The sequence below is a fragment of the Phoenix dactylifera genome, unplaced genomic scaffold (genome assembly GCF_009389715.1).
Source record: "Phoenix dactylifera cultivar Barhee BC4 unplaced genomic scaffold, palm_55x_up_171113_PBpolish2nd_filt_p 002186F, whole genome shotgun sequence".
Lineage (NCBI taxonomy): Eukaryota > Viridiplantae > Streptophyta > Magnoliopsida > Arecales > Arecaceae > Phoenix > Phoenix dactylifera.
In genome coordinates this window covers 17,213-42,574 of record NW_024069449.1, presented here as the reverse complement: position 1 = coordinate 42,574, position 25,362 = coordinate 17,213, and the positions used below count along the sequence as shown (strand labels likewise).

Sequence of the window (25,362 nt, the reverse complement as noted above, 5' to 3'; positions counted from 1 at the left end):
GAGTAAACCTCATACATAATATATATGTTTCTGATGATACAAAAGGAGGAGACAGAACTCCTGAAACAAAGAGAAAAAGTTGCAGAACAAAGAGTAAACGTCGTACCGCCTTCTCCAGTGGAGGCCCGGGAAAGCTTTCCCCAGTCTGGCTGCCTCAAAGAACATCGCAGAATGGTGGCAGACAAGGAGAAGAAGAGCTTGAACTCCTCTACCTTGCACTTCTGGAGCCGATGGTAGTCCGTCATGTAAAAGTATCACAGAGAGATTTCCTGCTCTCACTTATTACACATATTTTCTCGTTTTTTGAAAGATGAAAAATAACAGCCTAAAAAGCTTTTAGTTGTCAGCAATTTCGAGAAAAAAAAAAGCGAAGCAGAATTCTTGGCTCTAAATTTTTAATTAAAAAAACAAAGATGGCTACCAAATGCAGCCTAAATTATATTCACACCGAATCTCTCTTGGCAAAACCGCTGAAAACACCCGGCAAGCCTGGTGCTATGTCTGACGATTGCTTTGCACAAAGAAAATATTTTCCAGATTTGTCATGGAAGAGCAAAAGTTACAAAACAATCCCCGCTTCACCTACAATCTTCAAAGGTTTCAACTTCCCGGTCAACTGGATTTTGGCCGCACAGCACTCATTTTGGTGGCAATAAAAACCATTTGGAATGCACACAAATGTTACAAAACGCATAGAACCCCACTATTCACTCCTTTGTACACCAACAATTCAACACTCTAGCCGTTACCACCCACAACCCCCCCCCCCCCAAAAAAAAAGAAAAGAAAAGAAAAGAAAAAGAAAACCCCACTCAGAAAAACCCACATGTTACTGTACAAATACACAATAATGAATAAACAACCATTATGGCACCAGCTCATTCAAACAAATTTTCGGGAAAAATACAATACATTACACTCATCAATGGTTAGCATCAATTGGAGCACCAGACCTTGCCTGTGAAATCCGGTTTGCATAAATGGTAACAAGACGCAGCTGCGTGCTACTAAGCCCCTCTAAGTATGGTAAGAATGCTTTCCCAAGCATGATATAGATATCCACAAGGCAGAACACCACAGTCTGCAAGAAATTCAAAATAAAAGGAAAACGGTAACGATTCCCATTTAAATAGATCCAAGGATAAAACCTGCAGGCATAAATCAAAATGTTGCAATATTCATCATAAGGTAGCAAATGATATGTCTAGGGCAGTCTAGTCTGTGGGCGATCTAGTCTACCAATAATGTGTGGAGGACAAAAACCAATGCTATAATACTTAACATTTGATGCATGAGGCCAGGTTGGCTTGGCTTAGCAAGTTCTTAGAAGCAACACTATGCAATGCATCCTGCAATGCCTCACGTTGCAGCAACAAGTAAACAAATCAGACCGGACTGAAAGGAACACAAAATGAAAGCTTTGCAAAGAGTTGAAACAGTCTTGCCACTTGGAATATAGGGATGTTACCCGTTGCGCAAGGTAAATTTGGACGCTTTAACATGATTAAAAAGGAAAAGTTTACAAGGCAAATAACATTTACAATATTAAATAACTGGCATCAGACAATGTAATAACCAATCAGGATGACCGGAAAACAAGGAAGGCAACCAGGAACATTAAGGGATGATTTAAATGCCAGATGGTCGCATCCAAAGATTTGATCTGCTCATATCATGATAGCAAAGGGGTTCCGGGATTGAGGGGTTGTGGATTCCATCATCTCAAAATTTTAGGGACTAGAAAATTAGCCTTTTCAATCAAATGTTATCCACGATTACTATGATCCGGAGCATCTCAGTAATTCATAATCTATTCAAATACTCTTCCTGGAGACCACCTTTGCTGGAGACTACTGAAGAATTGGGGGTGTCAGTGCTTGATAACATGAGCATCCCAACAGAAACTAAATAACCCACAACCATTTCAGGCACCATATGTATTCTACATATGGGTATATAGGTTATGTCATCCTCAGAGAGAATGCTGAAGAATCAACAAATGGCTTATATGAAAAGTACGCAAAGCAATTAGAACAATGGACCAACCCATTTTTTATTTCTGAACTGTAATGAAAACAATGAAACTCGAACCATTAATAAGATAATTTTCCTAGAAGCAAAGAAAGCAACAAACTAATAACTGTTAATAAACAAAACAAAATGTAGCAAAGGTTAGTAAAGCAGGATTGCCAGTAGAATCAAAAGGCAATATCAGGATCATATGGATCCGTTAAGGCAAAGACCAAGCAATTATGATTCTCCTGTACGGCCTTGCATTTTCCCTATTTGCTTATGGAAATCATCGATTGTCATGCTTCTTTTGCCATTAGAAACAACATAGACATCTTTAAGTCTGAACCTTATTTAATATGCCAAATACATAAAAAATTGATAACCTGGAGTTATCTCTTGTCTTTCCTCTCTCTTTATAAGAAAAGCATCAACGCAAATTCCTTCACGTCTAATCCCCAAGAAGTCATTTTATGAATGATGCAAAAAAAGGCATCATAAAAAAGTAGAGTAGAAAATGCATAATGAACAATGCAACTCCATCTACATTGTCTAAAGAAGTAAAATCTATACCTTTCGAACATCTGGACTTTGATTCCAAATGCATCAAAAAGTGCAGGTAGAAACGATGGCAATTGAGTCATTAATTCCTCATGTGAAAGCCGACCAACAAGCTGGAAAAATTGCCAAAGAATTAGAATGTTAACGACAATCTTAATTGCTTCAGCGTAGAGTGTTAACTTTCAAATGACGATAATAGCCTCTATGCTGAATTATAAATGGCTGCTGCTGCTGCTAGTACTTTTACCAATATTACAATCATAATCATTTCATCAATTATGATAGTTATTATTTTTGTTGCTATTTTTAATTATAAAGAGCAAGTTTTAAGTCTCATTTAGAACAGAAACTGTATACAGCTTCACCTAATACAGGCTCAAGTCACATAGTTGATGCATTTAAAAGAAAACTGATGCAATTGGGTTAATAAATCAATATACAAATAGACAGGAAGCAAACTTCAAATATCCTAAAGGATTTTTCGTCGTCTCTCTCTCTCTCCCCAAAAATCTGCCTGTCCACTTTTATTTCCTCTTCTTTTTGTTCTTGGAGATATAAAGACCTATGTTCTCTTACTGGACCTCTAACCTCACCTTTCTCTCCAAAGAAGAAAGATAAGCAAAAGCCTCAAACCATAATAAAAACGTAACCAAAGAACCTAAATTTCTGCTTCGCTCCACAAAAAATGTTGATATGTGAGATCAAACTTTGAACTCCTAAAAACCCATCTTACTGATTCTAATTTTTGTCCTCAACAAACAGACATTACATTCATTGTTATTCCCACTACCACAATATTCTCTCCCTTAAAGGTTGGTTGAATGGATGTGTGAAACAATGAAAAATGGACGGAAATGGTGATTACAACTGTACTATTTCCTTGATAAACTATGGTAGTTAAAGGGGTTAGAATAATGACTATGGTAAGGCACAACATGAACATGTTTATATGTAGGGGTGTCAATGGAGGTTGATAACATGCTATGGTAAGGCACAACATACATTCATTGTTATTCCCACTACCACAATATCCTCTCTCTTAAAGGTGGGTTGAATGGATGTGTGAAAAATGAAAAAAGGACGGAAATGGTGATTACAACTGTACTATTTCCTTTGATAAATTAGAATATGACTATGGTAGGCACAACATGAACATGTTTATATGTAGGGTGTCAATGGAGGTTGATAACCTGCTAATCCAATCCGAAATTGACCTGAAGCATAGGGTTTGGGTATGGAAAAATAAACCCCAATAAGCCATTACGCTGGGTTTGGGTCCGATAAGACCCAATGTCTTATTGGGTCAGTTAGGATTTAAGTAGATCCATACCGAAAACCCAGAACTGAACCTGATTATACACATACAAACATAGGAATACACACACACAAATAAATTAATAAACAAATACGTGTTATCTATCATTTTTTTAATCATAAAGAAACTAATCAAAGTAGAAAAGTAAAACTGTAATCCATCTTATTCCATCAAATTCCTATCCATGACATTTGTTGTAGTCTTTCTATAATATATTTTTGGTGTTTTAATATTATACTGAGTTTGATTATTGTAAGAAATTTTCATTTTGTCATTGACTGCATGGATGCTTAGGTAACAAAAGTAATAGTTAAATAGAAGTCTTCTTTTAGATATAATTTTTATATCTTTCTTAAAGTTTCATGTTTCATAGTTCATGTGGTAACTTTTTGTGTGCATTAAGTAATTTGAAAAGAAAAGTCCAAAAATGTAGCCAAAAATAACTTGTTAAATACCCAACATATACCCAAAAACCCGACATTTTGGTCCAACATAGGATATAGGTACAGAGTTTGTGCTCGGGTTTGGATCTAATAAAATAAAATTCGGATTTGGGTATAGATATGGCCAAACCCGACCGCAGCCTGCCTCATTGACATCTCTATTTATATGTAAACATAGTTATACGACTTGTTATGGCTTTTATGATGAACTTGGGTTAATTTTGCACTTCATGTGCAAAATAAATTTACACCATAATAGTTTATATGATAAATTCTTGAGGCTTAGTAGCATACATGTTAGAGAACAATCAAGACAGCTATTTAGGATGATTCGTGATGCTAGATTACTATAAATTACCTTGGTTAAACAGTTAATGCCAATAACAAGAGTCTTCTCATCATCACTGACCAATAATGGTACAACAACCTGGCAGAGTTTATCAAAGAGAAAAAGAGCATGATGAAAATGTTTACCTCAGAAGTTTGTATGATTAATCGAATTCTAGTAAACAGGTTATAGTGAGATTCACTTACAGTAAGACATCTAAATGGATCATACTGAGCTAACACAATATTCAAACATTGGTGTGCTTCATTTGAAACCTGGAAGAAAAGCATAATAAATGAACTAATATCAACAAAACTACAAAGGTATAATGTCAAGGTCAGCTAGAGCAGAAGAGAGAAGTATAATACCTTTGCAACCACGTCTTTGGTCACACGAGAGCAATTTTTCAACAAAAATTTCAACAGAATCTTCAATCGCCTCTTTCTGAAAGTAATAGAACATATCGGTAAGCAAGAGGGAACAATCTCAAGACTTAAAACTACTTTGCTCATACAATTGAAAGAAGAATTCTTAGCTAAGTGTCCAAAACCTGATTTTTGAGCATTTCAGCTATCAAAGAAAGAGAGAGTTCCCTTGTGGATGAATCAGAATCGTCCAAAACCTCAAGCACAGCTGTAAAATTTGATTGAAATACTGCAGACACGATAACTGAAATTAGTGTGCAAAACATCTGATGTCCAATTGTTTAAGCCTACTAGTAAATCAACATATATACGACAAATATCAAAACCAGGAAAACTGTCCAACCCTTGATATGCAAACACATAATATTATAATATTAAAATTAGGAACATATTCCAACAAGATATGAATGAGTATTGTATAAAACATTTTACCATGTATGTCTTGGGAGATGTTAAAAGGTTTAATTTGCCGAACACAGTACAGATTTAATACATAGATGTAGTATGTTGAATAATGACCATGATATTTTTACATAAGGTAGAGAAGCAACGCGATGGTTTATCGACGAGTCTACCATCTGGCATCTCCTAACAATTGACAGCCTTGACTCAATCAAAACATTGCATTAATCAATGGTTAAACTAAGCTAAAACTAGTGGACCCTTGTTCTCATTCTTTACAATTATGGGCTAACTGCAGTCAAAACAAATTTCTTCAAATGCCTTCTCACAAACTGTAAACATGTTCTACTACACTGTATTGTCCTCTTTCAAGAATTTGTACATTGCTTTGTTGGGGTCTCCTTCAATCCAGACTATACATTATAAAATATTGCTTTATTCTTCATTACCTTATACACCATTTTTTTTGACAAACTTCAACACTTAGTTTTGACATGGGTAACAGTACTCCATTACTATATACCATGCATTCTTTATAATTCCAATCTATAAGTTAATATTCTCTTCAATTGTTCCTTACCCCAAATAACAACTCACAGGAAGTCATTTGGGTTTGTTATATACTCATTGAACTTTGGATTGGGTTAGCCCAAGCTAGCCCAGATAATGAATTCAAATGCAGAGGCCCTATATAGGATGCCGCTCACACCAAGGCTTGGCCCTTGAAAAGTAAGCCCAGTCTCATCTAAGCTTGAAATTTTATCACCTCCTCTCTTGTATCCCACCGGAAATCCTATCCCATCCTAATCACTTTCAATCTTAGCCTAACACCTAACAATTGTCCAAAATCCTCTGCCTTCTCTCCATCTTCAACTTAGCAAGTCTAATCTAAACCCAGCAACAATTATACCCACACGACATTATCAAACCAAGAACATACAGTAAAATTTACAAAAAGGAGGAAGAAGATCAAAGGGATGGATGGGAGCATCCATGCAACAAAAACCTGATCCTGCAGCTGTCTTCCTAAGAAAATACATGATACCACATTGTCAACCTCTTTCAAGCATTCAGCATGACATATAAAGAGAGTATACTCTTAAATGAAACCGCTATTGATGGTTTGCCTCAAAGATGGAAAAATTACAGGGCACCACCTTGCTGCTACTTTCAGGAGAGTGTCTATCAGAGAGATAGGAAGGATGATAGTAAACTAATTTGAGCAGGTTTTTGGAAATTTCATGCTAAGGTCATTTTCTACAGAGGTTCAGTTTATTTGATGTTTAATGAAATCAACAAGATTTATATACAGAGACAAGCATTAAGTACTTTTTTGAAAAAATGAAAAATAGAAGCAGGCTAAGCCCAACTCTCATTCAGGATTAAGATCAAAACTTGAACCAAAACATTTCTTACACTAGGCCTAGACTAACCTTTCATTGACCACAATGGTCCAATCAACTAATGCCTATCTTATAGTTCACAAGCATATGAGTGAAAATTGCCCTGAACCTAACTGAATCACCCCCTCCCCTGCAAAAAGAAGCCAAAAGGGGAAAAAGAAAAAAAAGGAGTGGAAGATTTTAAATACCATCAAACGACATCATTCAAATACTTGCTGTTAATCAAATCAAAACACTGCCCATTTGAAAACCCAACATTCAGCCACTGCTTTACTTGTCCTATGTATGTCGAAAAACTTTTACTTTCAAACCCAACTGACCAGCAAGAGGCTTTAGAAAAGATAACAACTTAAAAATCCTCTATATACTAATTGAAACTTGAGGTTCCTGAGAACATCCTCAACACAGCAATTTCAATTTGAAGACACCTCTCCAGACAACAATACCAACCAGATAATTCTTTCCAAACAACAACAATCTCCAATCAGCTTCTAGGAACCAAACCTCTGGCACTATAATTTCTTACATCTCACTCCTTCGGCCATAATAGTTCTGAAAGCTTGAATCTAGACCAAAAAAACTTACTACCTTCAGAGGGAAATAACTACTGGCGCATAATCAAGAAAATCACTCCAAACTCCTTACTAGACTACAAACTAATAAATGAATTCGATGGAAGATATTAACAAATGACTCAGCCTCCAGTTGCCTTGTTCTCAAGATTTTGGATGCAATTTGGTTTCCAATAGGTTTGATTGGAGATTATAAAAACAATGGAATACTTCACTGCCACAGAAACATCTTCACTCTATGTCAATCCTGGTGTTTTATGTACTCACGACACTAAAAGCCAAGAATCATACCAGAATTTTCTTGTGGCAAGTCCTTTTACTTTAAATTCCTTGCTAGCTCCCAAAATCTGGGCCAAATTCACTGCACATGGCCTTATTGGCGATACCTCACCAGACCATGAATGGAACATCCAACAACACATTCCAAAAGCTGTTTCTCCTGATGATGTCTTTCCACAGCAAAATCTAATTCTTGCTTCCACAATCATTATTTTAAGTACTAAAAGATCATAGCCTATCACATCTACCTCAAAGTATTTATGGTCAATGATGATCCTGGAAGAAGTTTCTTTCGGACCACAAGTTACCCAAGACTGTTGGAGCACAAAACGAAAATACTTCACGTATTTAGACAGTCTCACTAGATAAAATTAAACATCTAGTATATGACAAATATCATCTTCTATTCAAGTGAAATAACAAGAGAAAAGTGAGATAATAAGACAATGACACAAAATTCGCTGTCTCAACACTAGATCTCGTACTGGTACGAATGTAGTACAATGTGGTATCGGAGGTCCGTTCAGAATACCAAGATTCAGTATGCCCCTTATACCAAGTCTCAAATCGGTACCGGTACAGTACGCTCGATACGGGGCGGAATGCACTAGTATGTCAAACCATGCAAGGAAAGTTATAAATGCCTAGAAAAGGTTGTGTGCAGATGAGCTCCAAATCTCAGTGTGAAGCAGTTTCACTTAGGAATTAATCCTAAACTATTTAAATCACTCTTACAAGATCTCTTACAAAAGTGATTAAAGAAAAGGAGAAAAACTGTCACCCATGGAACCAGCTGGTTTCAGCTGAAACTAACCAAAACAGTAAAATACGCATTTAACTTTGGAAAAGTATTGGCCACGACTTTTCTATTTCTGGCAGAATGTTTAAATTTCAGTTGAAACTAACAAAACAGGTGAATTATTCTGTAAGATGACAAAATCAGCTACAAACTCCAATTGAAGATTGGCAGAAGATAATACTTCGAGCTTTTCATTCATGCGTCCATGAACTGGACTGTGTGATCCTTTGTATAAGCCACAGAAAACAGTGCCATTCACATGTATGGGTGTCATTATTGTCATATTGCTTGTAACATGACAATGCAGTTGTAATTAATCATAACTAGATTTAGATACATGAGTGATACATGAGACTTTTGATCAACAAAATGCACTTCATATCAATTGCATAATGCAAATGTGCAACAAGGACAGCACTTGATCAAGACATTGTTTCTGTGAGGCTCATATCATGATTCCTTCTCTCTCCACTTGAACCCAGTTACTCATGAACTTTCATCATATCATCAATCACAGGTGATCAGTGTTTGATGATTATGCAGCTAACCTATTTAGCACTTTTAGATGGCATTTGATTATAGACACATATATATATGTCACTAATGCCATTTTACAATGACAAAACAACACAAAATAAAATTGGATGACCATAATCTTAATGGATGCCCATCCGTAGAAGAATCTCCAACAAAGTAGTTAAGTTGTTCTCAACTTTTTAATTAACTGCAAAAAAATGAAAGTTTTATTCCATAAGAGACTTGCATATAGAAAATTATTTCATTAAATGGGATCCTATATACAAAACTGTGAGAGTCATAATAAATGTGAAGCTTTTGTTAAACAACTATGATATTGGGGTTTTGTGCAAACCCATTATTCTGTTACTGTCAGCCAAAATTAAATTTCAAGATTTATAAACTCCTCCATAGAACTGAAACTTGCTAGGCCTTTATATGCCAAAACCATAAGCACTGGAGATTAAAAGTCTCACAGCACCTAGCCTCGCTAGGCTTTCCTGTTCAATATTAGTATAGAGTATAGACTTAATATGTAAGTTAGAAACTTCAACCTATACATAATTAAGAAGCTTTCAAGAACTGAAATAATCAGAAACGGTACCAATTTCTATCTATATTTATAACTATATTTGGAAAAAAAAAATTCATATGACCAAAAGTACTTTTATCAAGGAACACAAGCGGTTACAGATGAAGGCAAAATATGTACCTTGGCCCAGATAGAACCATCCTTAACCACTGAAGCGTCAATTAATCGTTGCAATGCCTCATGTTTTATAAGACTAGAATTAGCGTCATTGCCATTGCATATCTATGAAAAAATTGTATATTATTAGAAAAATTTACATTTGCTACCTTACAAACTTGATTCCCTAAAAACAACATATTCAACTGAAGATTCTCATCAGTGAAATGACATTTTCTAAAATATAAGATTAAACTTAATACTCACTTGATGAAGAAGTTGGGGAATACTAGGTCCATTAACTGTTGTAGGGCTGTTCTTAACAGTGTTGAGCTTCTCATCGATGATTTCGATATTTTGAATGACTTCGCCACCATGAGTCAAACCAGCAGCCTTGTGCCCATCAGAACTGACCAGTCTATTGAAATCTAAACATGGAGTTGTTATGGAACTCTCATGATCCATGTTATGATCTGTTTCTAGGTGAATTGTCCTTGACCCAGTACTGTCTAATGTAGAGTCAGTATTGAGTTTTAATTCGCCAATTTTGGGACCAAGAACCTCCTTGTTTGAGCTAACTTCAACAGTTTGATAAGAATGTTTTGAGTTTCATAAGAAGCTGTCTGAGCAATGGAAATATCAGGTTGGGTTGATTCTTGCATAGAACTCCACTTTCGCGCTCCTTCACTATCAATTGAACCTGCTGAATGCCAACCAAAATGGTGGCCTTTCTTCAACGTCACAACATAGCCTTCCTCAGAAGATGTTCCAATAATATCTGCCTGATCATAATGAGATTTGGGACGCTGACGTTCTTTCTTATTCTGCAAGAAATTAACTAGATCAACCTCTATACGAGGTGTATACTGCTTAAGTGCTCGCCTCAAAGAGTTCTGATCTTCAACTGATAAACTGAGAATAAAATTCAGCACTGCAGCTGAATCAAAATGGGAATAAACTGATATGATGCCAGATATAGAAGCTTCTTTCAGTTTTGTGTTTTTATCATTGACTAAAGGAGCTAATTTAGCAAGCCATAGCTTAAGAAAAACCACTATTACTATAACCATCAGAATTCATTGCACATTTGTTGAAGGAGTTATTTGCAAATTGAATAACAGCCAATTTTGCCTTTGGAGACCGCTGTTCATCCAGGGAACGCACAAGAGCAGGAAGCAGTGAATCAATACTGTAAGTACTACCAACAATTTCCAAGGTTGTTGAACTTGGTTGCCTAACCAACTCCTTCGGGTCTATCAATCGAGAAAAGACATGCGGTAAGATTCTCTCAAGATAACTCTCAAAAGGTTTTCTGCATGCTGGAATAATTTCCGCTAGTGTGGAAAGAGCTGCCTGTGCAACTTTGTGGTGAGGATCGTCCAAGTATCGGAAGAACAATTTCATGACTTTCTCAAAGCTTTGTGTAACTTCTTGAATACCTTTGGTCCCTTGCTGCAACAGAGTCCGGAGATAACTAAAAGCAGAAACCCTAGCTACCCAATCTGAACTTGGACTCAGACCCTCAGTGAGTGCATCATTTAAAGATGCTGGACCATCCATATAATTAGACATTTCACTCACTAAGAATTGGTTATCATCAAAACTGCTTCTACCACTTGCAGAAGCTCTTCCTGTCACCTGCTTTCTCAAAAGAGGCCTCTGAAAATTAGGAACATAATTACTTTGTGAATCCTTGTAAGGTGTCTCAAGATACTGCCTATCTATATGCATGTCAGGTAATCGCCTAGATGGTCTGACATCAGCATTATCTTCCATAGCACTTCCCTCTTGCAGCCTTTCAGATGATCTTTTCATGTAAGGCAAAGACAAGGCTGATAAGGAATCAGATGACCGATGACTGGCATAAGAAAATTTGGAAAGGTCCCTTGAAACTTGAATCTGAGGGTTTGTGGGATTGGTGAAATTTGAACCGCCATTCCTTGTACCACCTCTCACAGTGTTACCTGTAGTTGAATCAGTCAACACTAGATTCTGTAAAGAGAGATGATTTGAAGCAGGAGCAACCATGGTTAAATGGTGGATCATGAACAGATGGAGAGTCAACTCCTGCACTAGGAAAAATAGGTTAAAAAAAAACTTTAGCCCTTTTGGACATCCTCAGCAGTTAGTAGAATGACATAATGAGCATTAAATTCAACAGATAATCATACTATAACCAGAAAATCGGCAATCCAAACAGTTAACTAGATCCAAGCTGGTTGAGTGTGAAATTTAGGAATTATGCTTCTCAGATATATTTGCACCTCTCAACAAACTTTCAATGGCCGAAACCTTTTGTTTGCTTGCATGAAGCATGCTTTCAAGGCTTCTGTCAGAACCTTTACCAAGAGGCTTTGATTGTGATAAAGGAAGGCCGCCCAAAGAAAGAGATGTTCCTGAAGCAATGTTTGCCCTTTTGTCCATTGCAACAATGGCAGAAGTACCGTATCCAGGTACACTTGGAGTACTAGCATGAGAAGGAGCACGTGATAGCGGTGTGCCTCTGTCACGAAGTGAAGGAGAAGCATATCTTTTGTGCATACCTCCATCTTCATCATTTATTATCTGCACAAAGTTACGTCATAACAATAATCAAAATTTGTAAGAAACAATAGGAATTTCTTATACCCTAAACAAAATATGGTGTACCCTTTGAATGACTGGATCGAAGGATGAAAAAAGACGACGTGAACGCTCTGGCCAAGTTTTTGCAAACATCCGATAGCAACTTCGTGCAGTTGAACGCACCTACTCAGTTTCAATAAGCCATTTATCGCTTTTAAACATGACATAGCCAAGTCATTTGCATGATAATATAACTTTATCAAATAGTACACTACAGAAAACCTACGGTCCTGCTAATGTTAAATTATAAACTTCAATAATAACTATAGGCAAAAGGATGTTTATGCTGATAATTATACAGAACACTAATCCTCAGCTGATAAAGGCTGATACAAGTGTCTATCTCAACTTAGATATGGTTAAGTGGTTATAATTACTTGAACCTCGTTAACCTATCCCTAACATTTTCTCACAAAGAATCTAGAGTATAAGAAATACTTTAGGCGGCGAGATATGATGCAAATCAATGGAACAAATGATAAAATCTGAAGTCACCAAACATGTTACCTCTTACTAAATTAAACAAGAATTTTCAGCTCTGATAATTCAGTTCAAACTTCAAACTAATCAGTTCTTGACTCTCTCTCAAGGTTGTTTTTTTACGTTGTGTTTTTTAGCATTTATGTCATCACATTCATATTCTACTTTTCATCTCCACTTCCCCTCCAACATTTTTCAAATTTTAAAACATCAACCTTATTAGTATTTTCTGATAAATTCCTTTAACTCCAAAATGTTATAACCATTTATCCATTTCCCAACTATTTGGGGTCAGCTCTTTAACTCTAAAATGCACGAGGCAATATTTCATCAGCATTCTCCCCATTAGCTACTATAATATGATAAACATGTTACTGTGCTATTCTTCATATCCCAACCTCATATAAGCATATATCCTTAAGTATCTATTTGCTCTAATTATTTGTCATCCTACTAAAGTGCATATAAATATGCTAATATTCTAACTCACAGATATACTGATCTACAGGTATAAAATGATCCAATAATTTCCTTCCATATACCATTTTATCACTTAACAGTCACTACTATTATCAACCATGGTTTTAAGTTTCAGCACGAGTACTAAAACCAAAACCTTCTAACCAAGAATCAAACCTGGCTTCAAAGCTTTAGCCAAAAATAACTCATTAAGCCAAATATATTGTATGGACAAGTTTCTTTCTCATTTTGTTTTTATTTATTCATTTCATCAGACTTTGTGGAGCACTTTTTCAATATTAAACTCAGATATTTTGTACTTTAAGCAACTTTCAAAGAATCATGGTGTCAGGTTCCATATGATTTAAAGATAAGTTATTATTTTGGCATATATTTGACTATCCTAGAGCTCAAATCTCATAAACACGTCAATTAATATTTTTCAGATTGTGGGTTGAAGTCCAATACCTCTATTGATACCCTATAGGTACAGTACTATACCGTACTGATACACGGCATGCTTCTTCATGTCAACATAGCAGACAAAAGCTGATGTACCATGCATCAGTGGGGACCAGTATCCAGAGGCATAGTGATACCTGTAGCTTACAAATAGTGTATGGCGGTACTAAGCAGTACGCACCAATACTTAAATCCTTGTTTAAAATTGTCATAAAACAATAAAATGATTTTATTTTATTTTATAAATTACACTTTTTATGCATTTCCACATGAAACAATTGAAACCACAAATATAAGTCCCAAAACATACAAAATGCTCTAAATTAAGTCAGACCTATTTTATTTCCTAGTTTTTTTCACTCTCTTTTTTAACTTTTATATTTGATTTTATTTAATTTCAAAATGGGAGATAAAGCTGTTCAAGCTGAAAATCAAGCTGTCTTTGAACCTCGTTCCAACCTGTAAATTAACACTCTGCTGTCCATAAGCAACATGCATGAGAGGACCCTTACATGGATACCAAGAATCATATGTCTGACACTCAACAAAGAAGGTCTAAAGAAGCCGAGTAAAGGTCGTTTTACACTATACCCTTGCCAATCCAGTCTAGTCCGAAGCACTTTACCCTTTAAGATTCAAGAACACTTTCCTTTGGCTCAACAATCACCTACTTAACTCCCATATACAGGCCTTTTTTAAGTCAATAAGCATATGTTCGGCAAATTTCATACAATTTTCGAACCAATTGCCTCCACAGCAGGAAAAAAATGAAATGTGAAATAAAAAAATAGATATAAAAAAGACAATATTATAATACGAATGAATAAAGAATAAGAGAAAAAGAAAAAGCATACGCATATAAGTGCTATGTTACATGGATTTGGGTATGAGTGTTTAGCTGGTTATATGTCCATATGTCGATCCTTTAAATCTTCAAAAAGAGTCATAGCCAGGTGACCTACACACAATCATTTCTAACTGGAGGGTTCTGGTGCTTTTGGAAAACCAAAGAGTCCAGATAGCATACAAGAGGACTCCACAATAAAAACACAAATCCTTACCCAAAGAAAAAAAAAATTGAAACAACACTTATAATAGCAAGCAGACACCAGACAAATGGTAAATCAGTTGATTCCTCTAATTTAAATTCTTGATGCACTTTATCAGTTTTGATAATGAATGAAAGGAAGATTATCTTTTCAATTGGATAAAATTAATTAAAGAATTTCTTTTTCCATTCAATACTTAAATTGATTTAATGTTGCAAAGAGAATAAGAAACTTTTTTTTTGTGCTGCTAGACATGTGTTGATGCTATTTCAGAAGAATATTAACATCTTATGTAAATCTTTCTTCATGATTGCTTTAAGCAACTTTTAGCAAAAGATCAATCACCATAGCACGCACCTCACTCATTGCATCTGCCACACAGCACTTTATAAGATCTTCATAAAGATCAGCCGAACGATGTATTTCCAGAGAATCAGCCCAGTACTCTAGTATTAGAAGTGCATATTCACAACACCTGATATAGTGAATATGTATAATTGAATAATGGCTGGAGCAAAAACATAGATTATTAAATAGGAAATGGTCCTACCTAGCACGAAGAACTGCATTCCGATCATTCTTTGCAGTATCAGCTATCCGAGGAAGAACACGAGCAACCTTGCAGTTACGCAGCATCTGGAAGACAGACAACAGGTCTCATGATTAGTGAAATGTCTCATTTAAAGGGAAGCAAAAGTTCTATCCTCTCATACAGTTTTTATGCAGTTGTCTGCAGACTCGGCAATCACAAGAACAGTTATCACCACAAGCTTAAAAAGCACCTGAAAATTAACTCAAAAGTTAGTAATCATTCAGGAGAATAAGATCATACTCTCAGAGATAAGAGCAATTTACCGGAATGTACATCTCAGCACAGGCCTCAAAGTCCCCCAAAAGTTCCTTCGATAATAAGCATAGCAGATGGCAGGCCTAAAGATAGGAAGCACATTTATCAAACAGCAAAGACTAAAATCCCATATTATTTTCTCAATGCAGTATAGTGATAGAAAACATTTAAATAAGTAGTGTAATGAACAAGGAAAGGGGCACACAATTTGTTTTTAAAACAAGAAACATACTACCACCAGTACATGTAAATGTCAATTTAGTTTATAATTGTCGTGAGGCATCAACAACCCGAAACAAACATGACACCCATGTTCATTATCAAAATGTTCATGAAACCACAAAATGATTTGAGATAATCCAAAACTATCGGTATAGATGAATGGCTAAGTATATAAACATATAAGGGCCGCAGATATGGTCTTAATATACAAAAGTCCATGAAATGCACAGCAAATGATTATAATTAAGCAAAGCAAGGTTTCCTCTGAAATTCAAAACAAGAAAAAACACACAAAAAAAGATTCCCATGGATACCATGTATGAAATTCACTGTATGCAGGTTATGAATAGAATATCTTCAACATTTGGTAATTAAATACAGGTACATAATTTGTATTGGCTGTCACAAAGGCCTCAGGAAACTATGTATGTGTAGATTTCGTGATATAGATATATAACTTGAACTAGAACTTATATCTTCAACCACACTAACATAACTTACAAAACTTAGTAAGTTCAACATATCATACCTAGCTACTTCAGTAAATGGCAAGTCTGTAAGAGAGCCAACGTAAATGCCCCAAGATGAACTTAAGAAAGACCTTGGTCATAAACATAAAATATTATCTACGACTGCATCTACCAAAACATTCATTTATCGCACAAAATAGACTATAAGAGAATGCACATAAGACTTCACATTCAAATGTTTCAGACTGGAAAACTGGAATTGGCTGTTATCTTAGACAAAACATGAATACCATTTGGATAAGGCTAGTTCACCACTTCATTGGCATATGCCATTTATAATATATTATTCTAAAATGAAATAAAGATATGTGTTTCATATCAAATTAGAATCAGCTTTAAGGAATATATCTTGCCAGCTGTCAATAGCCAACACTGAACAGCACCGTGACAATCTATGCACCATAACAAAGATAGAATTGAAAGCATACCTGCTTTACTATGCTAGAACGTCGATCTGATAGCTGAGTGCTTAGAGGAGTAACTAACTGCTTTACAAGCATAGGAAATGATGGATAATCCGCAGCACCTGATAGAAATTCAATCAGACTTGGACCAAAAACATCACATAAGTAACAAAGTAATGTGACTATGAATCAAAAGGAAAAAATAATATAACTGTTGAGTAGTGAATCACTACAAAGAAAATGCATTATCCAATAAGGATGAACTGAAGACACCAAAGACAACACTTGCAAGTCACTACAGCAATAAAAATATGAGATTCCTGAGAATGAAACAAGGGGACTATCACTTTGCAAAACCATACATATTCTGAAAAGATGAAAAAGGAAATATTCACAGGTTGGTTAACCTAAATTTCAGGTACTCCCATTAGCATAAAGTGCAAGGAGAACAAAATATTGATCCAAAGTTGAGGTATGCATGATTGAAAAAAAGTTTTAAAAAGAGCGGAGATGAGGATGCATATAGTCCAATTAAACCGAACAAGGCACATGAATGTTCTACATGGATCAGCCCAAAAGTATGATCTTCAATTTGCTCACAATTAAGAATAAAACAAACAGAAACTGAACCAATAGTTGATAATTTTCAAGAAATGATGCAGCCACAAGTTTTCCGAATGAAGCCAGGTATATTCCACAAGGGTCGCAATCATCTACTAACAGGATTTTATGTTCCCGTTAAATCAAAATGCTTTGCCTGGAAGTTTTGGTTCAAATCAATACAAAATCAACCCCAGTTTCAAAATTGTCAGGTAGTGCATGGAAGTTTTGTTGTTTGCTGGAACAACAAACAAGCCTTATCACAGCCCTCGCAAAACAGGATTAGCTTACTAGAAATTTCTACGTATAGGGAGCCCCAAAACCCAAGAACATCACCTTCACCCCAACTGCAATTATTTTAGCATACCACACAATTAGATAAATCCTATCAATATTCATGAAAAGAAGGAAATGCTATGCATGTGGAAATAAAGGACAAGACAAAGGAGCAATGATATAATCAAACGTTCCGATACTCAATTATCATAGAATTGCTATGCAACAGCGCTTAGATACCATGGATTCAATCAAAAATCTAGAAAAGGCTTTCTTTTCCCAAGTACTGCCTGAGTTAGGTCCAGAGGAGTGACAAATAAGAGATCACAAATTGATAAATGACCACCTCTCCTAGTAAACTGAATACATGATATAAAGTCATCCTTGCATATGCATGGAAGCGAAGGGAAAGATCTACATCGTAAAACTTCAATCTACATGGTAAAAGTTCAATCTACATGGTAAAACTTCGATCCAGCATTGAAGTGCATATGTTAGTATAACCAAATAATAGACAACCTTGAAAAAATATGACACATAAACAGCAATAGCCCAATCCACACAAGGGAGTAATATTGAACACCTGGTGTATAAACGCTCTTAGCAAAGTGAGTTCAAGCTAAAAAATTCCAGGCTCCTCCAAAATTTGCCTAGTAAGAAAGATCTTTTCTTCTAACCATCAAATCAACAACACCCTCTATATATGATCCCTCAAGCTGATTATCCAAATCAGATAAAGATTTATTATATGACACTACTTATGATACAACAAGACTTTAAAAGATCAAGGTTTCAACCGGAAAACAAGATCTCAAGTATTTAAACAAGATCAAGGAACACAATTAATAAACTTCTGGCTAGTCTTTTTGGGTAAGATTATGAGTTGTTACAAAAAATATCAGAACCAACCTGGCCCACAGTCCATCCGAACTAGGAAAATGGTAGCACGGGTGCTTCTAAGGCTGATCATGAGTGACACATGATGTTTTTGTTTCCGATTGGGTTGTTCGCTCATGAGGATGCAGGGCATAAATAGGGGGAGTGTTTGAGGGCTTGTGTGGGTGTGTATGTAGTCCTACATTGGTTGTGCACTAGAGAGGTCTCGGGTATTTAAACAAGGCCATATATCCCAATTAATGACCTTCTAGCTAGCCCTTTTAGGTGAGGTCTTAGGTCGTCACAGAAAAATATCTTTGTTTTTTTTTACCTCAATGAGCTCAAACAAAGATATCAGATACTTGCTAATTGCTATATGGATGGTATAGGTCCTGACATATGAAACAAATTCTTCCCAATCATTATTAGATGCTCTGGAGGTTTAGCTAAAACTTCAAAACTGAAACAGAACTTTGCTTTAGGCTGAAAGAGATCAAAAATTATGGTTTCCTCTCTCTCGTCCTCTCTCTCCCTCACCCTCTCTACTATGTCGGTGCGGGCCCAACACGGAACAGCAGGAGGTGTACCGAACCATGCTGCTAGCCAACCGGTATGGGCTACGGTACCAGCACAACGAATCTTGAATAAAACTAATTTTTCACATCCAAATTTATCATATATGGGCTATTTATGCAAAATTTTCATCATTTCTTCAATTCCCTAAATATCAAGAAGCATTCTCTCAGATTTGAAATATTGCAATATTAAACTCTAATGAAAAGGATTAAAAATTTTCAGCATCACTTTTGCTATCCTAGAGCTCAAATGTCATATATATTTACATTGCCATCAAACAACAAACTAAAAAACTATGTTCTAAGCATAAAGTTTTTATATTTTATGAATAGAAATAGAAGTCTTAATCATTCTAGTGAGAAACCACTTGGTAATACATCCGGATATTCCAATACAAGCAATACAGATATATGTTAAAATGATATGGTTTAATTTTTTTTTACTACAACACATTTCTAATTTTTTTTAAAAAAAACAAGATGCAAAACTGAAGTTTTAATATTTGAATTATGAAAAGCAGTTAAACATTGAGTAGCATAGAATAATTAGTGCACCAGCCAAAAGAGTGTTGGAAAACTTGGTTAAGAAAACAATCAATATAGTGCATGAAATCTTAGATCAATTGATTCAGCATTGAATCTGTAAATGGAAACTTTGTCCCTATAATGTCCTTTCCTCATACATTACTTGAAGTATCTTAATTGCAGCGGCTTTTTTATACAAGGGAAAGAACATCAACAATGAATGTAATTAAACAAATATAATCATCTCAAGGCAGCTAGGAGATACTAGCGACTACTCCCATATACAAGAAGAAACACGTCAACAAAATGATCAATAAGATTTGGATGCTTGAATTTAATAAACAGAAATTTTCGATGAAGTAAAACCTCCAAAGACCAGGCCTTCAACTCTTTGCATGGCAGCTATTCGAAGTGACCAGTCTTTTTCTGGTACTAGAGTAGATGCAATCTTCTCGATTTCCTTGATCAATTCCTTTTCGGAGTACACTTTAATTGGGTCTACTGGCTTCTCAGTAACATCGGTTTCTCCTTTAATTTCATATGAAACTAATCAGTAAGAAAACAAAATATCATCCAGAGGCATAAAATTACAGGAAATTATTTGGAAAAAGAGTAGCACCATTTTCAATAAAATTCAAAACATAACATAAATGTGTTGATTCACAAAGTGTCTGCACAATAAAATTCCAATGCATAGAATAATCTTCAACAACATATTCTACTTGGAAGAATTAATATGAGACAAATCAAATTTTTATCGAGCTTGAATAACTAATTTATTTTCAATTATTGAGAATAATTACCCCTTCAGTTAATGTATGTCTGTAGATGCAAATCCCGAAAAAAAGATCAAAACAAACAATTAAAAGTCCCTTCTATTCAAGGATAAGAAATAACATGCAACTTGTGAGAAACATATAGAAAAAAGCTTACAGCAATTGTACGGGCTAAGATTTATCAAACAAAACTCCAACTACATCTTCAGTAACAACTATTGAGAATTACATAAGAACTTCAACAACTCAAACTACTGCCACCAATTGCTTCCCAACCCCCACCCCACCCCACCCCACCCCACCCCAACCCCAAAACACACACACATACACACACTAAAAAAAAAAAAAGACGTGTTGCTTCAATTTGTACCTGCTCTTTGTCTGCCTAATTTTCATCCTAAAAATAAGTAGGCATTTCAGTTAGAACATATATTAACATAAAATTTTGGGAGTTGCCTTCAATATACATGGCTTAACTTTCAAGATATATTTAAAAGAAAAATTGGGTTCACCTAAAATGTAGACATCGTATCTGGAAAATGCAAAACATGATTTGTTAGAAAGCAGAATTAAACTTTGCAACTAGGATAACAATTTGATTAACAACAAATTCAAAAAGTCCACCCACATGAGCATGTGTGTGGGTGTGTGTTGCCCTAATACTAGGAATGCAAGCAAAAATTTTCCTGTCTCAGAATATGGTACATGGAAATGTATTAAAAAAATGCTAGAACAAAAAATAGTACACATAGGAATCCAAAAGGATTGTATTTTCAAAGTGAATTATCTTTGCCCATATTTTTCCACAAGGATTGCCAATACTAGGTTAGTTGATTAAGAATAGCACTCCAGGCATTGTCTCGTTCTACAACCTCCAACTTTTGCAAAGCAGAAGACATAGCAGGGACAGTATCAAAGTCAGGTAATTATGTAATTGAGTGGATCCTTCAACAGCACATGCAAATGGTTTTAACATTTCCATGATATGAATGTACCAAGGTAAAAGAAGACCAACCTCCGGAGAACAAGGATTCCCTTGGAATGCTCTTGGTCTTTGGACTGCTCCTTTTCTGAGTAGAAGTGAATGATTTCAGTTCTGTAGAAATAAAATGAGTTCCAACTCCATCGGATGGACGAACCTTTGGTTCTAATTTTTTTAACCTGGCATTCATCTCTTTCATCTGCAGTATAAAAAGTGGTATCAAACCAAGAACTTTATAATCAATCAACCCTTCAAAAGCATTGGGAAAAAATTCTCAAAAGCTTAGCAATTAAATGAAGCTACAATCTTAAAAGCAATTATAGAGTCGCTACATTAGGTACACTAAAGTCTTGGATGATTACCATGGATGAAGGAAGATGGTAACGCTGCAATTCTTCACGAAATTGAGGTCCAACATGTATATACATCTCCTACAATGAAAGAAGCAATAAGTTGTCTATTTAACATGTTCAAATCATCTAATTTGAAATACCATGTGTTTTATTGCACTCATAACAGCCCATCATTTCCACAAAATTGCTTTTATATGAATTGTTTGTCCATCATGTCCTACAAGCATGTCAACCAGTACATCTCTTTTTTTTTCTTCCCTTGTTCTTGGCCAGCATGTAAATACAGATGCAAATCTAATATATCGGTTCCAAAATTCAAAATTCTCGTAACCTCTGAAGAAGTCTCCAAGCTTCCATTGGACTTGGAAAATGCCTAAATGATGATAAGGGAAAGGAAGGCCTTCCAAAAGAGGATTATGTTCATAGCACAAATTTTAAGCCAACAGCCAATTTAGAAAACAATTTCAAAGCTATATACCTCATTTCAATGATTAAAAGTTCTTATTAGTATGGACAAGCCTTTAATTTCTCAAAACAACACCATTTAACATCATGCAAAATAAAAAATGTGGGTTAAACAAAATTCTTGCATCAAGAGTTCCATAAGCCCCCTATTGGCTAGTTTTGGAGCGATCAAGTATCAAGATTCGATAATAATGGACACTACAACTATTTCATTTGCAAATATAACATTTATCATGATGAAATCATGGATTGAATAAGGTACTGTTCCAAATGTATTACAAAGCCAGAAAGACAGTGGTGATGCAACCAAGGAAAAGTTGGCTTTCAGCATGTTAATTATTTTTGCTATTTAGACCATGGATTTTATGTCTAGCAATCATGATTTCCTTGTCTTTGCTTTTTACACACTAATTCTCCACAATAGCACCATGCAAGTTTTAAGCTACCCAGCATGCTGCATGTGAAGCCAACCTATACTAACACAAATTTCTTTTCGAAGTTTATGAACACAGAAAAGGTGTCAGAATTCCACAACCATAACCATCAAGGGTCCCAATTATTAAAAGTCAGCTTTATAGGATCATCATTCACCGAGCTTCCCTATTTAGAGCTTCCTCTGATGTTACCACAGTTTGATCATGATCAAGTGCTTTTTGGATTGTCTCATGTCTTTTAATTGTTGGTTATCCCTACAACATCTCAATTTTCTTACATACAGAAACTTTGCCATATCCTTCCCTTACAAGGCAATAGGACAAATGTACAGAAATTATAGAGTAGTATATGACAAGTGGAAACAAGACATAAAAGCAGGTTCACCCATACAAACCTCAATACACAAGGTCACAGCTTCCCTAATGCTATGGTTAGGATCATTCAGCAATTGCAGAACCTGTATAGTGAAAACAAGTCAATAGCATATGTTTATGTATATAAATTACAAACATAAAAGACATCCATGAAATGGTAAAAACTACACATACAGGAGGAAGTATAACTCGCTGAAGAGTAGGCTCAGTAGTAGCAAAAAGACCAACTGCTGTTGTAACTGTACGCGCAAACTCTTCCCGAACTCTCCAACTTTTGTGCATCCAAGCATAACCCCCAGCTCTTTCAACAATGATCGTGGGTGATGAAACCTGATTAGGACGAACCTTAATAGCTTATCCACATCATAATCCTTTTTCCAGAAGTTATGAAAAAGGATCCCACATATAGAGTTCATGAGCAAGAAATAAACCAAGAAAATTTGTTCCTTCGTGAACACAAAGGTAATTACTCAACCTCAATTTAGGAATAACAGTCAGATATATAGACATACAAGTTTTCCTTATATAAAAAGCTCAGAGTTGGGGGAAAAAAATATGCATACAAATCAACTGTTTCAAAATGCATTAATGTAGACGTATTGTGAAGACTTAAGGGAGGGAAGTGTAGGCAAGAAATTTGGCTTACAAATAGAAAATGTTGAGTTTAACATTCCAAACTACCCATAATTTCCTCAATAACCACTATAAGTTTGTACAAGCATTGAAGAAAAACAGATTCAGAAGTCTTGATGTTTCGAACATCAACTGAGCCCCATCAAAGGCATAGCACTTCATTAGACATTGAACAAAGGTTCCCCCAATAAAAACAGGGAAGAACAATAAACCTTACATCCACCACCTTTTTGTTACCCGCAGAAATTTTGAAAACAGCAACCAAAGAAGCTCTGCACTTCCTCTAGGAAGAAGAATGAGACACAAATCCATCATCTTAACTAGCATGCATCTAGGAAAAGGTTTCCCATTGCCATTGAAAAAAAAAAAGCCCTGATTTTATGAGGTTTAGGCAGAAAATTAGCAGATCCAAAAAGCACTCAATTCAAACTCAAAGCCTAAATTTCACAGGCCATCACGGCATTATTATTCACTCCCCAAATCTTCCTCTCTTCCTCATTCAAACCACACAAATTCTCCTGACAAGACTAATAATTTGTACAGAATCTCAAAAGTTGGAAACTAGAACATTAAAAATTAAGAAACTCAGAAACGATATATGTATTTTTTTAGAGAAAATCCTGAATCCCTAACCTCCATGAGGGTGATCAGAAGCTGTCGGGCAGCATCCCGGACGGGCTGCTTCCCATCACCAAGCCTCTCGACGACGGCGGGCACGAGACCATTAAAATGGAGCTTGAAGTGCTCCCCGGAGAGCACAGCAGCGGAGGACAGCGCCTGGAGCGCGCCCTGGGAGACCCGGAAATTGTTGTCCTTGAGGAGATCCGTGCAGCAATCGACGAGGGCCGTGACCTCGGCCGACGACAGGCTCTTCGTAGACGCCTCCAATAGCTGGTGAAGCCGCTCCACCCCGGCCATCCGCTCTTTCGTGTCCTTCGCCCGCGCCATCTCCATCGCCTCCTCCATCTCGCTCCCCAGGGAGGAGAACCTAAAAAGATTCTCCCTAGGGTTAGTGCTTCGGATCTGGAAGGGCCCTCGGCGATCGGATCTGGCGGAAAAAATTTAGGGAAAAATCAAAAGAAATCGAGCCAAGCGAGCGAGCGAACAAGAGAGAAGCGGGGGGTGTAAGTTGGTGGAAGTTCGGTGCTTGGCTTCTCTTTCGCTGGATATGCCGGGCGACACAGCGAGCGAGCGAGCGAGCGAGCGAGAGAGCGAGAGGGAGCAGCGTGAAGTGACTCTCTCGGAAATCGCCATTACAATTGATGTTATCTACGAAACAGTGCCACTCCTTTTCTTGGTTCGTTCCCAAACTTTTTTTTTAACCCACTGTAGCCCGTAGGAATTTGGTTGTTTTATCGGTTATTGTCCGCATGGAAATTTTTATGCGTGCAGAAAATTGCAGTGACAACCTTACACGAATTTTGCCACGCGTCCACGCCGTCCAGGGGACGGGAGTATTTATGCGGTTGCATTTAAAAATTATGCGGAAGTTTAAGAGAGAAGCATGCTTCTATTGTGGGAATCCATCAAATTATGAAAAGTTCTGGAATTAAAGGTTGGTGAATGGTTAACCCTATTATTTGGTAAATTTACGAGACTCGCCAAAGTTCTTCGCCATCTCCTGCGTGCCTGAGTACTCCGAAGAATTGGCACCAAAGAGAAAGATAAATCAC

General features: G+C 36.2%; 1 pseudogene; it reads right to left on the bottom strand.

The window, feature by feature from the left end:
* Window positions 1-370: 370 nt before the first annotated feature.
* LOC103723694 lies at window positions 371-24,922 on the bottom strand (annotated as a pseudogene).
* Between the last annotated feature and the right edge of the window lie 440 nt (window positions 24,923-25,362).